Source organism: Osmia lignaria, chromosome 5 (assembly GCF_051020975.1).
Source record: "Osmia lignaria lignaria isolate PbOS001 chromosome 5, iyOsmLign1, whole genome shotgun sequence".
In the NCBI taxonomy this organism is placed as follows: Eukaryota; Metazoa; Arthropoda; class Insecta; order Hymenoptera; family Megachilidae; genus Osmia; species Osmia lignaria.
In genome coordinates, this window is record NC_135036.1 from 11,084,630 (window position 1) to 11,100,633 (window position 16,004).

At 44.1% G+C, this 16,004-nt stretch overlaps 1 protein-coding gene across 6 annotated transcripts in view; it reads right to left on the reverse strand.

Annotated features, from left to right (window-relative positions):
* GEFmeso (Guanine nucleotide exchange factor in mesoderm) overlaps window positions 1-16,004 on the reverse strand; it is a 49,365-nt gene that overhangs the window by 20,605 nt on the left and 12,756 nt on the right. Inside the window, exon 1 of one of the 6 annotated variants that reach the window (XM_034325964.2) lies at window positions 2,301-3,108. The exons of the other annotated variants lie outside the window; for them this stretch is intronic. The gene's annotated coding sequence lies outside the window, so the exon portion shown is untranslated. Of the gene's footprint in view, window positions 1-2,300; window positions 3,109-16,004 lie in introns of those variants that run through there. 6 annotated transcript variants of the gene reach the window in all.

Sequence of the window (16,004 nt, forward strand, 5' to 3'; positions counted from 1 at the left end):
GCTAGCTGAATTGATAAAAATAATCTAGCATACCGAAGAACCTTCTTTTTGATATTGAAAAAGTATGCATTAGTCGATCGTAGGCTAATTCCGGTGATTAAAAGCGAAGCAGTGCCTTCTGTTTAATAGACTATTATTAGACTCGTTAGAAAGAGTCTGTCTAATCTCTGGTAAATTATATCTTCCAGGAAATGAATGTTTCATTTTCAGTTTCACTCTGAAATTATAAGATTTTAACACTTTGGAAGGCTTCTGTTACAAGCTGAAAAGGTCAATAACCGACTGATTCGTTAAATCATTAAAAGGACCCACGAAGCATAGAGTTCCGTAAAAGAAGATCAATTAACGAGGCGTTAAGTAGGCGATGGAGAAAGCGTTAACCGAAGGGATATTAGAAGACGATAGAAAAAAGGATCTCCTCATCGATTCGGGAATCCGACAGATTAGCTAATTAGTCGGATTCGAAATGATTCGAATGCAAATGGGTTAACGCGGCTAGTTGTGGTAATGGTTCGTGGTAGACTTAATGCTGGTTGCTCACGCACGTTGAGACGTTCAGGCAAGGCCCGTGACTTAAACACGAGCACCATAAACTGTCCAGTTATCGTCGCGTTCCTATCGGTCGCCGTTGCGCTATCGCCGGCATGTTCCACGCGATTCGCCCGATTATTTCGCCCCCTCGAGGAAATACGAGCCCGAATCGTGACTTTCCCTTCGCGAGCTTCGACGCTGTTATCGCGGCCACGATGTAGCCGGAAACTCTGTTTTGCTCGTTCGCCAGGCGGGGATAGTTCCGAGTTTACGAGGCCATCTCGATCCCAGTCAGCTAGATACTTTTTCCTTTTAGAAAGGCACGATTTCCTACGATTTTCATAACATCAAAGTTGCGATACATCAATTTACACCTTCAAGTTTATTGAAAACGTTTCTGAACGCAGCCGAGTTCTCGCAGCGTCATGCAAATTGTATTTTCACAGCCGAGTTGTTCACCTTTTCACTCGACAGACTGTTAGATGCTGCCAGTGTTGAACGTCCAAGCATCTCCTAACGCGTTCAATCTTTTTCCATGAGTCATTCGAATTCCTCCGCATTCTTCCTTCACCGTCATCATCTCGACGTCCCCGTCCCAGCCACGTATTTATTAATATCCGTCAAACATCGGCTAAAATCAATTTCTTCAACCCCTTCTTCAATTTTTCATTCACCAATTGCCCGTAACTTTCTGTTTTAACTGGCGAGTCAGGTGCCGTTCCGAAATCATTGAGAAACCGATAAATTATCTCGGATATAACCACTTTCGAGTCGTTCGAAAATTGACCAATGCGTTCGGGCAATTTTTCTTCGGCGTTGGCCGTGTTCCAAATGTATCTCGAGTCGAGGGAAAAAGAGGCTGATAAAAGCCGCGAAACGCGTCACGTAGAGACGAATGCCGGAAAAGAGGAGAAAACCGGCGAAGAATCAGAAAAGGTAAGATCGTATTCGAGTCACGTAGCGGGAACGAGCAGTAAGTAAGTACAAGGATCACGTTGCGCCAACGTGAGACTCCTTCGCTCCGGAATTCCAGGCCTGCCCTCTTTTGTAACCCCTTATCTGTTCCTGGAGATGCACCCGGAAACGGGCTTTACACATCGGGACGCGCATTCCGGCTCGTACATTCCGAAGGATAATGCTACGTCAAAAGTGTCCACTCGTCGCCGCTCGAGTGGCCGTTATACCTGTTCCAGGTGTGTTCACCCGCTACGAATGACCAACCGAACCGGAAAGTTTCGCCTGGGTGGCATTCGAAAATAATTTAAACGAACGAGACGAGTTATCAATGCAAACGAGACTTTGCACCGATTCCACTCGAGCGATAAAATGATTCATTGGAAGAATCATACTTTGATGGTGTCCCTTGTGGGAAGTGCGATACATCGTTTCCTGTTAACAACGCCATCAAAGTCCATCGTTAAGTAGCCCATTTAGAATTGGTGAGTGGAAAAACAAGTAGCCCCAGATCGAGTTGAATTTCACAAAGCGATTATCATCGTGAAAGATAAAGCTTATCGCTGGACGGATTCATTGTTTGATTGCCAATGGAAGAAATCGGGTTATCGTTGTTCAAAGATTAAAACGGCTGTGTTTTTGTATCGGTACAAGATTTGCGCAATTGCGTAATGGACGAAATATGTAACATTTATTCGTGGAACCGCGATCCATGCAAATTCATCGGAAACACCTTGCAACGATAAACTTTCTCAGCCACCGGATCCCTGACTCGTCGAATTTCACAAAACAAAGCGCTACTCGATTCAACTCACCTCGACGGATTCCCTTCAAATTTCCATAAAACCACCTTCGAACGATTAACCAACACCGGTTGACACTAGAAAAACAACACCCACGACGATCTCCACTTGAATATCTTTTATACACCGCGCAAATCCAATGGAACAGTGGCGATATCCCAAGGTGAAGGCGCACAATCCGATTGCACTTTCATTGAAATCGATTACTCAGCGAGATCCAAGAAACGGCCCGTTAAAAATGCAATTTCAACGATCGATTCGTGCACGACGGAGTGTCGAAGCAAATGCATGTAATCGATGGTTGTTGGAAAGGCTGGCAGGAAGCAATTGATTCGAGCAACGAGCTTCAATTGCGTGCTCGAGATCACTATTATTCCAACGGCTGATCGTCGTTTCATGGAAAACAAACTTGTGCAAGGCAAGGAACAGTCTCGATTATTTCGCTGGATATGCCGCAAACTTGCCGAAACCTTTTCCTATCGAATCGGCGCGGCGGCGCGTTTCGATTCGAGTAGAAGCCTGTTGCACGCGAGTAGACGCACTGATACACGCGTTCGGAGACAACGGGGAAACAGGTAGAAGGAATAGCCTTCGTCGGTCGAGCAACAGGTAGACACTGTGGAGAGAGGCGAAGATGGGAATGGAACGAGCCTACCACTCGGATAGACGGATCCGAATGCCGACCAGCGGGACTGCTATGCTCCGTTCTTTAGGCTCTCTGCACAACGGCGCGACAATGGGACTGACGTTTCACTTCCGGTACGCGTTATCGCTTTGTGTACTCGGTGTGGGACGATGTGGGACGGGTTCTGATAACGAGCAGATTTTTCTAGCAGCTTCGTTTTCGAATGATTGCGCTAATTATTGAACCATTCAATTCCTCCGTAACGGAGTTTACGAAATCTAGGAGAGAAGTCATCTGTGCTCCCTTATCGAGCTTATTAATCATTCAACGAGCGTAACGTGGTTGCATTGAAATGGAAAGAAGGTATCGCGCAATTGTACGTAACGGGAAGGTTAACAAATTGTCACAGATCGACTCGAATTACGATTATCCTGTAATCTGTCTGTGCAAGTGTCGGACCGCGTCTCGACTTTACGTCTCTCTTTCAACAATTATGTAACCGACGTTTTCGTTCACCGACGCAGCGAGAAAACTTTTCTAAGTCGCTTGAAAATCTGATGAAATTTTCTTCGTCGCTACCTTTCAGATCGCTATCTTACTTTAATAGAAAGCAAACACGCCCGGTCACGTATGCGAACTCTCTTAATTGAATTTCTCACTGGCCTGTTACACTGCCATTACCTAGAGTAATAAAACGGAGCCTAGTTTTTCTATGTTACGATCACGAAATTACACGAATAATTAACCTCCGGTCAGAAGGCGATTATTTTAATTTACCAACGAAACGTTTTCACGTTCTGGTAAACTATAAAAGAAACCTCTTTCATAATTCTTAGAACGCTACGATATATCAATTTAGAAGCTAAGTACCAGATTTTTTTTATCAATTCTTCAAACGAACCTCTCGAGGACTAAATTCGTTCGTTCCACGAGGAACAGAGTAGTCGATTGTTAAATATTTTTTGTTCTTCTTAATATTTGTGACTTAAAATTTCGAGTTGGAAGAAATCGAATATTCGTTGGTCAGCACTGGATTCAAAGAACGGACGATAAAAAGATTGGAGGGGTGCCCGGGTCAGTGTTCTTGTTGTGAATGAAGCCGTACTCGAGCAGGATCGTAGTGGGGATACTTCAATCATCGCAATGAATTACAACGAGCCAGTCACCGAGAGTGACTCACTACGTGGCTGCTCTAGGCGATACAGTACGATAAAGCCTCTTTTTCTTAACCTCCTCGTGGCGAAGGAATTCGTGCTAAGGCACCTCGATGGATCCTCGATGGATCCATTATGAATCATCGCGGAGGTTAAAATCATCTTCAATCGCGAGACTTTCGACCGATTGAACCAGTGAACCCTGAGGTAACGGAGTCTCTAGTGTTTTTATTAATCGAAGGTTCGCCTCTTCAAGTTCAACACTCTTCTAGAGATTTAATGAATTCGAGTCCAGTCAGTTTCCCACAGAATTGAAATAACTAATCTCGAATTTGAATTCTCTAGTTGCGAGGAGTGAATTTTTGAAAAGTAGGACTCGTCGAGTTCTCAGCAAGATTCTAAGCTACTTTGTCCTCCATTGAATGCTAATTTCGGCATATCGGGTACCGTAATGAAATTCGAGGGCGGAATTTCCAGAGTTAGTTGACAGTCGTGAAAAAAAAATCAGATTTCACGTGAGTTAGGTTCTAAGTAACTTCTATGAGTTTCTTTTATTTTTCTTTTTTTTTTTCTTCTTTTAAGGGGCGCTCTCTTCGCATACCGTGCCAATTATTCGTTGCACGGAAGTTCCACGGCCTGGCGTGAGAGATTGATGCAAGTCGATGCACTGTGCGTATGTTTTATTCATACCTTTCACCGGGACCGATAAGAAAATTATATTTAAACCGGCGCCCCGTAACGTCGCGGGAAAAGAGAAAACTGACTCTCGATCCCTCCTCCTTAATTCTAACCAGTTCGAAATAAATTAGGATTAAAGGCATTCGAAGATTTTTACGAAAGAATTTCGATAAAGCAACCAACGGAATCGTAGGTTTTCTATTTTTCTTATTATTATTCCGAGTGGAAGGAAGCCGTGGCGAGGGCTTTGCTCCCGATTCGTCGCGGTAACTTTCTCGGCGCGGAATGAAAACGCTTCGCGAGTGCATGGGAAGCGTGTAACGCGCGTTGCGCGGCCGCGATCTGTGCAACTAATTAGCGATCGTGGGCATGGATCAAAGGAGTGTACGAGTTATTATCCCCAGGAAAGTTCGATTCCACGAATCGATCGATGAAACGAGATTATTTTTCTACCCGCCTTCCTCGAACAACCACTATCGTTCAAATAAAATTCTCTTAATCGTAATAGAAATCGGTAATGTATGCCATTGTAACCGTAACAGGGGGTCGTTTCTCGTTGAATCAGCATCGATTACGAAACGTTCGTGACTCGATCGTGCAGAGAATAACGCGAACTTTGCCACGTTGAACGATGTTGCATTAAAATTCTACTAGAACAGTCATAATAGCGCGACAAAGCGTCGAGATAAGGCACTGCCAAGGTCTGAACGATTTTATGATTAACACGAAACAATGAGTCGTAAATCCCTTTATCACAGCATGCGATTTATTCGCTTCAGAAGATGACTACTTATTGCAAGACGCACACGGTGCGTCGGTGCGTATAAGTGTGTCACTGGAACGCGTTAATTTCAATTGAAACATGCAAATAAACGTTTTCGTAAGACTCGCAATGGCGGGAAGAAAAAAGTGATTTGGATGGATTTATCGGAGATCGAATATTACACGTTGTAACAGTTCCACGGTAGTTTTCACGGATCGTGCTAATAAAGTATCTCGTTCGCGTGGTTATACTGTTATTTACGAGTATTATTTAACGCCGCCGCGAAATGGATATGAAACTATAATTTTGCATCGTTTAGTCGACGTTCTTGATCGTTGGCTAGCGGAGGCGTGTTCCGCCTCGGCTCGATTCCGCTCGCGTGAAAAAGCTCCGCGGGTATATTTATAACCGTGCTGGATATACTTTCCACGCTGGAGACCTATCGTCGAAACACCCCCTGACCCTCGACGCACTCGAAACTGGTGCACCAAGCGGTTTCGAGTTGATCGAAACTCGAATTCGGTGAAATTCATTAGTCGATCAAGGTGCAACCGAGTTTCACCTCGTACCTGCAAGAGGAATCTCGCGATGACGATTCTTTTCCCGTTTTACTCTTGGCGCCAGCCACGAAGTAGGCCGCCGTACCAGCGAGAGGGTTTGCCTTTCAGCGACGCTATTAAAGTGGAAATTTGTCGAGAAATCTCCAGGGAGGTTGCGTGAAATCACCAAGTAACATAGCGATCCTGTGGAAACGGCGCAACCTGATTACGGAATTGATATTCCAGGCGTGAAACGATCGCTTACAAGCGGGCCGAATCGGCGAGGAATCCCTCGGTTCGAACCTGTTATCAGAAGTCCGGACAGGTTCGCATAACCGAACGCGGGGACGCGTTAGCTCGTAGCTTCTCCCAGAAACCGTGGCAGCGCCGGCACAGATCGGAGCGGAAAAATGCGCGCGGAATAATGCGTGCAGCAGGACGGCGCCAGTGCTCGGCGCCCGGCGTCCATCTCCTTTCCTCTTCGACGACTCGCGGCGAAGAGCGTCGATCGTCTGGACTTCTCGAGAGTGGGGAGTGGCGCCGTTCAGGGAGGATAAAAAGGAGGGAAAGAGTGGAAGGGGTACGGATAGAACAGTGATTACAGAGTCCCTCTTTTACCACACCTCGCCACTGGTAAATGAAAAGGCACAATTTTCGCTCCCTTTGATTCTATTCTTTTAGAAATCAGTCAAAATCAGTACGTCCGGTCTTTTTTTATCTCTATTCACCGCATTGAATAAGAATTCAGATAAAGAAGACGAAGAAGTATGAAAATAGAAGATGAAATGGTAAAAGGAAAGATAAGGGAGAAGAAATAAGAGAGGTGAGAAAATGATGGAGACGCAGGGAAAAAGGAAATAGACGAAGGAAACAGGAATAGCGAGCTAGAAAAGATGGAGGAATAATTGAGAATAAGTGAAAAAAAATCAGCATTCTTTCATTTCAAGATAGGCATAATCGTTTTATCTCAACAATAATGTTCATTGTAAAGATGGAGTTGTGTAACGATTAGGTCACTTTAAATTTCGAAACCATTAGAGCGTGGGTGAGACGATGCTCTCGTAGGAATTAAATGGGTTCAATGAAGATAAGATAAATTTGAAGGGACCTTCGCGGCCGAGATACGAAAATTGTTCTAAGAATAGCTTCTCTAATCAAAGTCAAGTTCACTCGATGACAAGATAGCCAAGAAATTCAGACAATTTTCTTACTTTTAGGGGGAAAAAAAAGAATTTTCATTGTTAGTCCACGTACCATTATCACCGTGTAATTTAACATCGTTTCACGTGGAAACGAGCTTTCAAGGAGTCGTAAAGAAAAGTAACAAAGTGACTTAACACATCCCATAACAAACACAAATTACCAACATAAATTCAATTCACGAGATATTAACTACCCGTTTACCCAACGTTTCGTATACAACTTTCTACATAGAACAAGAACACCCCACGAAACCGATGTATACTGTCACCTTATTTCACCGCGTATCGTCTGAAAACTTTCCACCGATTTCAAAAAGGAATCCCGTCCCGTTCGTCGACCGATGAGAACCTAAATCCAACAATCCCGTACACATAATGAAAAGTAAAAACCAGAAAGTGGCGGCAACGATTGGGAAATTCGTCTGTTCCGGCTATCGAGTAACACGATCGCGCATACCAATTCGAAGACCAGAAGCGTTTTACGAGCCGATGGAGATCTGTCAAGGGAAAGGGCTCGTCACTTTCACCGCGATAATCGTACTTGGACATAATTGACTCCAAGATGCATCGCGGATAAAAGAGGATGGCTGACGACGAAAATAACTCTCGATTCGATTTTTTATCCGTCTTCTCGCCATTGGTTTCCAAAAAAGGACACAAAAGGTACCCACAGCAGAGGAGGCGTGTCGTTAACCCACAATTTTTAAAAGCCGGTCACCTCTTTCCACCTGAATACCCGTCCGACAAGTAGACCGTCTTTCCCCTGCAGGCGCAACACACCAACCGAGCTGCTCTTTTCAACGAGGGGGTCTAAAGTGTCCTCGGTGTCGAAGAAATTTTTATAAATTTCCTAGAAACATTCTGACGTATCTGTGTCGCTAATGTTAACCTCGAGATGATAGATGATCACTTTAGAAACACTCTGTATATTGTATTCTGCCAGGCAATTACGCGAATAATATACATACATCGAGGCTGAAAAGTTCGTCGAATGCAGCTGGCAGGAAGGCGAATCGTTCGAAGGGAAACGAGAGAATTTATTAGGGGCTCGTTCCGGGTATTTATTAAATATTCCAGTTAGAAGCTGGCTGGACAGCGCGAGCAGTAAAAATTACATTCGAACGGACGCGACGTTTCTAATTGCCGTATTTATTGAACGTAACGTCGAAAGTGCTGAAAGACCCATTGACAAGTAACCAGGGTATTCGTGAATTCCTGCTAACAAGCGGGAATAACTGAGTACGTGCTGTTTAAAACGATTCGACGGGATCATAATTCAACTAATAGGTAATACTTGGATAAATAATTGATTTTAAAAGGTTGCATTTCAGCAATCCCGTTGTTTCGTCTTCCAATTAACGGAGTATTGCGTTCAACGATTGATCTTTCTCACAGAGAACGATCGATATGCAAAATTCGACATTAGCCGAAGAGCGTGATCAATCGGCGCGCTTAATTAGCAGCTCGGGTATTAGCAATCCTAATTGCTGTTCTTCCGGATCGATCGTATCTAAGAATACGCCCTTCGCGAATCGATAAAGGGTACTTCCGTTAAAATTAAATCATTCCTTTCAACGGAATGTCCTTTACGCTTCGTGCATTCAGCAGCGAACAGCGTGAATTCTAATGTGAGAAATCACTTTCATCGCTGTTCCTTCGCGATGAATTGAAGAAAAAAATAACGGGAGAGAAAGAGAAAGAGCAAGTGTCTCTTAGAGGACATGAACCTTCACGTAACGAGCCGATCGAATTACCTGCAGTGAGAAACTGCTTAGGATAATTTCATTGGCGATCAATTTTCTATTTCCCTTCTGGCGAAGGTACACTGAACCCTGCCTTTCTTTTTTAAAAAACGAGCTAAACAATTCCTCTGCAACAAAACGTTCGCGTTGTTAGTTAACTGACCTAGCTCTTTTACGAATCTAATTATCGATGATACAATAGTTTCGCAACGAAGGTTCATTGAAAAAGGCCAGCGATTATCCTTCTTTATCGGCGCGCGTTGTCCTGGGGAAGCCGATGGAAAAACAGGGATGGGCAAACGGTGCAATTCAATTGTTCCAGCAACGAGTTAATTGCAAAACAAACGCGGTAATTCCGCGTAAATGAGTGCCTCTGCTTTCTATAACAATCGCGCTGTTCTACGACTATTTATCCGATATAATTGCACCTACGTGAAAATTTTTTTCCTTCATCGAGGTCGAGGATGATAAATATAATTCTAATAGAACGTATCGGAGACGATGAATATTTCTGATTGTCGAAAATTTCTATGGTGCAACTTTGTATGCACAGCTGAACAGCTGCGTTTGATTCGTACGGTAATGTCGCCGTTCTAATTACGACAATTGGTCGTCATTGTTCTTAGCCACGTATGTATGTAAGACGGGGAGAATGATTAACGTGAATGCGGCCTCTGACTACTTGGAAACTGGCCCTCGCTGCTTGTACCGAACGCTTTCAACTGAAATTAAGGTCGATCATTAATAATGGAAATAAGCCGATTCAGCGGATATCGAATTTATTACCGGTACGCAACCCTCCTTCGGTCTTAACGAAAATCAAAGGAAATTTCAACGTGTTAATACCTTTACTAAGCGTCTAAAAATATGAAATGAAGGACATAGATATTAGTACGTATATGGAGGTGAAACAGCTGGTTCACAAAGGACATTCCATTCCATCTTACGTTCGTTGCATTATAGCTTTGAACCTCTCGGTCTCACAGTCGGAAAGTATCCTCGACTAAAATATTCACTGCTTCCCCCCCCGAAGATGTTCTTAATATAACGGCAACGCGTTGAATAAAAGCCTGAACATAACAGAAAATAAGCTAGATCCCCTTAAAATTTCCAGAAAACATTCGACGAACCTCTCGGTCGAGACTCCGATTGCGAAACAAGGCTGTGTTTACAACACAGCCTTTCGGCTCGATGTAACGTATGCGCGGCTGTGAAAGTAGTCGTCGGGAAAAAGAAAAATAAAAAAGAAAAGTCTGGCTCGTTTAGTAATGACCTAATACCCCGTGTCTCGATCGGCATTAAATTTGAACGACACCTCGCCCCGTGTACCCAACAACGATACCCAACACCATCCTGCTATTCGATACTCCATCTAGCAATGACGAGGACTGAGAGCTTGATGGAAGGTACACGACATCCATATTCGATAATTCTGAACCCAAGTTATAATTTGTTAGATTTTGGTTCCTCAAAGTCCTTCCACCCTTCAAATTCCTACTGCTTTAGATGTTTTTTAAATGAAAAATGAAATGATCCAGACATCATTGATGGTACAATGTCTTGGAAAAAAAAGGCACTCGAGTATCACTGATTAAGAGCTAATTTGAATCGGCATCGAAGGAACGCAGCATCGCGAAACAGACAGTGGGTCGATTTGCAAACAATCGCGGGGAATGTTTCTCGGTGTCAAAGTCTGCTTTCTCTCGAACAGCGCGCCGAACCATTCCACGTTTTACCATTTTTCCAGCCACCTTTCGCGAAATTCAGCACCCTTTTTATTTTGTGAAAGTACAAATATTGTGTTTCACGTTAGCACTAGTATTAGTACAACAGCGTGTTACTTTGTATCGAGTTTCATTCCACCGGTAGCCTACCGTCTTGGCTACGTCGTTTTTCTTCGTCAACGTTAACAAACATACGCGTGCAACAGATCGAACGCAGGCAGTTAATTTTTCATTCTATTACCTCGTGAACGGTATGAATGAAACATAAGGTACGATTGTTCGTGATCGAATATGAAGTTCAGACTTTGACTATGAATATTCATCGAGGACGATAGTAATAATACAGTTGTAAAATAGAATCGTTGCAAAAAGGAAACGATATAAATCTAGATTGAACGAGGAGGGAGAGGAACCTTGGGGGAGGGGAATTGCTTGAAAAGAATATCAAATCACTTACCAAATTGATTCTAGCGATGAAGAGAAACGAACATCCTTAAAATTCGGTCTTCTTAACCAATTGGACACTAATGAGGAGCTTTTAATTTGAAAGATGAAAAATCTACCCTCTGTTTCCACGTAGTAAGAAGGAAGAAAAGGTGAGAATCGAGGAAAATAGGGACACTTGGTCGTTGAGACAGCACGGTAAACACTGGCAGAGGATGCTCCAGTGCGGGAGACTTCTAGCTAGTGCACACTGTTCTGGTCGCATAAGGTTCACGTGGGACAGGAATACCACCACGGAGCCACCGCACCGGGGTGCGGTCTCGTTTTGCCGCGGCACTTTTCTGTCTCCTGCTCAGCTACGAGTAGAACCGGTCTCTCCGAACGAACAAGTTCGACGCGAATCGACGGCGACGGTTCTGCTCGCCGAGGATCAGCTGCTGTTGCAGCTCGCTGTCGTTGCACCCACACGGATCTCAAACTACCGATCGTCATTTCGGAGAAAGCTAGAAACTACCCCGAAAACCCGCGAGAAAATTGATTGCTCGTGGATCGAAACGATGAATGTAGGAAAAGAAGGATAGAAATCGTATTCGTTCCTTCCCCTCTTCGTACCTGATCATAAAGCGATCGCTTTTAATAACCCGTTTCGCGTTTCGCTGATAACAAGTTAACCGAACAGGTTTATTCTCTCGTAGGGTGTCCTTCTTATCCGAGTTTGTTTACTGGTTACGCCATTGCGAGCACTCGGCTATGATCGCGTTTATTTCGCCTCCCACGTGCTCAAACTTGCTCGAAATACCTATCTCTCGACTCGAGAGATCCTTGCCCGAGCTGATGGTGTGCACGTGCTAGAATTCTGACAAATTCATCTGTCCTTATCTTTGTCCTTTGAAAAAAATTTCAGGACCGAAGATAAAAATTGCCAGATTGATTTTCGAATCCTGTTTCTATACTCTCGGAATATAAGGCCACTTTCGAAGGATTATGTGCAACAATGAAACATGTTTCTGAGCAGGTACGAGGGAAGTGTGTTTATGGGTGATGTTGGCGACACGAGAAGCCACAAATCTCTTCCGACACCGACGGAATACTGTTAGCCTATTTCGTATCCGGTAGAAACTCAATGGATTACTCTCGGATTTGCATCGCTTTTATTTCAGCAATTTCCCTCGGCCAACGGTCGAGTGTAATTCAGATGGGAATCAGATTAAAACGATTTAAAGCCATGGATCGTATTAATGAACTAACGAGTAGAGGGTAACCGGAAAAGTATAGTCGTTTAAAAATCCTGCCCAGAAACGAATCTCCTTCGTGGGTCACCGACGATGACCCACGGATCCTGACTCTACGTCCAAGGAGGATTCGAGCTGACCATGAACAAAACGAAACGAAAGGAAGAAAGAGGAAAAGGAAAGGTGTAGTGGACGGTGGCAGTGGCCGATTGTATTGCATCGTGTGTCTCGGTAAACCTAAGGAAGAACCTCTCGAGAACCGTTAGACGACTAGCACGCCATAGAGAGGAACAATTTCTCACCTTTGCTCGTCGAATCGTCGCACGTTAACGCAGGAAATCGTGCGACCCATTGCGGTTTCCAGGGAAAACCTTCTCACTTGCCGGCCACGAAAAATCGCGGACATGCACGCTCTGGATTGACTTAGGTATAGGTATCCTACACGGGGAAACGATTCAACCCTTACGGGGGTACTTTTTCTCTGGCAGGATACCAACGTTACGTAAAGCTTTATTTCACCAGGACCCTCCCTTAAGCCCAGTGCAAGCCACCGTGGGGGTTTTAGCAGGTAAGGATCCTGCACTACCCCCGACCCCTCCCCAGGGGGGCTGGAGGTGCCTTGTAGATTTCCCCCACGAAAAAAAAAAAAAGGTTAGGTTTAGTGGGTGGGTTCCTTTGTTTACTTCCATCCATAAATATGTCCGCGCAGTGGTTATCAAACTTTCTAACTTTTCAATTTTAATTACTATCTAACGGAGTGAAGTTTTTTGAAAGAAAACAGTTGCATCAAGTAACATGGCAGACGGAGTAAAATTAAAAGACTGCGGAGGTTAATGACGAACATTTGCTGCAGGACTCAAATTATGATTAATGCCTGTGCAAGAGAACGCGAAGTTTTGCTAATTGCGTGACGTCGACTTCGTTCCTTGCAATCTACTGGAAACAGAGGGAACAAGCCTGGACACGCGAGCCCTTAATAAAATACTATATTCTATACTTCTTGTTACATAGGTAGCAGAGCTTTTTTAGATTAACCAGGCCGGCCTGACTTGACATATATTTCCATCTATTAATACTTGAGGTGGCACCCAGGCGTTCACCGGATCCACTAGACGGAAAACGAGACACTTCTAATATATATATATTGTCTAGTTATTATTGCAAATCACATTTAGCTCGAAAAGCGCCCAAAGCAATTTTGCAAACGTAACATTGTAAATTGGCTAGCATGACCATTGATCAGCCGTCGAATCGTGGTTTTCCTCGTTGTGCCCACTTTCCACCCATATAATCTTGGAGATAAACGCAATATCGGTGCCCACGCGGTGTTCAATAAAGTTTTTCTAATTCCTTTGATGTCTGGAGATACCCACCATCCGTGTTTCGATTGAATTCCCACCAAATTATTACCCACATCACATAGAACGTACCCTGCAGCAAATTTGCGAGTTGAAAAATCCTTTGAAAAAGTTTCAACAGCCGCGAAATGATTTCCTAGGAAAACGGTTCGGATTGGAAAAAAGATTGACGCGGTGACAAAGTAGAACATTCACGGCGGATAACGCACTCGTCACGCGCACTCGCGGCAACGCCCACGCTAATGCATTCGGAACGATTCGAAACGGGGCACGGTGCAACGAGTGCACAAAAGACGCGGAAAACGGTACAAAAGAGTCGCGCGACCGCCGCGAAATCGTTTCAATCCGTCTCGATGCCGGCCTCCTTGGCAGAATAAGCCTTTCAGCGAGTCAACGCCTTCCCGGAATTACATATTCGGCCTGACACGTGCGCCAGACCGGGGATCGGGTTAACACGGGTCAGGTATACCCGTTGAGGTACCTAATTTTGGCCATACTTTCGCTTTCAAATAAATGAATAATTTTTTGAAAATTCTTCTCTTTAAAACGAGAACGATTCGCGACGTGAGGTCGACGAGGATGGGTTTCAAAAATGGCCATGAATTCGCGTCAAAGCCGAGCATGTATCTCGTTTCTTGCGAGTATAGCTAGACCATGGGAGGTCCCAGGTTAAAATCCTTCAAGCGGAAAGTGAGCCTAAGCAAAGCAGATTCGTGTTCCGTTACGCTCACGGTAGACTTTGTTGTTTAATTAATCGTGTGGGTGTTCGCGATGGTGTTGACTACGACCTCGAGTAGTTTTTTTTTTTTTTTAAACGAATCCTCTCGAAAGTGATTCTACGTTGCAGCGGGATTTTTTTAAAAGAAATCTAGACCGCTAACTAGTTCTCTGTTCCAATGAGAAATTCTTTGTTCAGGTGTGCTTATCACGGTTCTGTTAATTATCACCGATTCAGTGTAGCAGAACGCGTAGGAAGCGTTCGAACGTAAGCTGCTTACGTTTCCTACGACATCGTGGAACATTCGAACGAGTCTATTTGCATTTTAAATATCAAACGCGCACGCGCCCCCGGATATCTACTCGCTGCGACATTATTTGGATTACGTCTTTCTAGAAGAAAAAAATTAAAAAATAGTACAATTTATTCTATACACTGAGTCACGTTATTAGCATCTCGCCTAGCTAGGCGATTTAGAAAGCGACACGATAAGTTTTCCTCTTTCTTTTTTCTCTCGAAGGGTTCGACTCGTAATTGCGGTCCAAGCAGAAATCCTCGGACGAATCGCGGACGATTAACCTCACGGTCAGAAATAATTCAACCCGTTCATCGAGCTGCTTAATTGTATAGCATCGCGATAATTGAATGCAGTCACGGAGCAAATAAATCAAACGTTCCGGAAAAATCGAGCATCGCGACGCGTTACGAGCCCACGATTACACGCCAATGAATGATTTAAGGCACGTGATATTACGACCCCGGGGCGAATTTACCTGTCGATGCTATCGATGAATCAGTGGACCAATAAATACCCCTGCGAAACGATCTCGATATACTCATTTGTGTTTGAAATCGAAAGCGGAAGGGCTACATCGGTGGCCCACCGGAGAGATTTCATCTTTCCTAACTACATAGTAAAAAAGTGTATCGTTCAAGTTGATTCGGTTGAATTACGAGGCATTCTTCTCGGAGGAAAACGTTAATAAAATTTCTCGAGACGTTCTGAAGCGGTGGCTTATTAAAACGCGTAGTCGCAGCAACAGGACAAAAGTGTCTCGACGCTGACGATTTACGAGTTCATTCACACTCTCGTCGTCGCACATTAGGCAGAGGAACGAGCATCGTACCGGCATAGTCCGCTCTTTTATACCGCCTTCCCTTCTCCTACGGATATACAATAGAGGAAATCTCGTTGAATAATCAAAGTTCAATCACGCGGTGCAACGATAAGCTCTGCAAAGGTACAATAAGGTTTATCTGTCGCGTCTCCGTATCGTTAATCCACGGGACAGTCACTCGTTTCCAGCGTTTCCACCACGACTATTTATAAACCTACCCCCGTGCTCTGTGGCGCTCATCTGCATTCAACCTTTCGGTTTACAGCGAATGCTCGCTACCCAAGTAGGCAACCTTTTTCATGAAAAAATGGGTCGAAAAAATTAAGCGAAATAAGCGAAGAAACTAGAACGACGCTTTGGAAATCCGAGTTCTTCACGGTTGACGATGATGCAATTGCAATACCTGCCGTGGTTGCCGC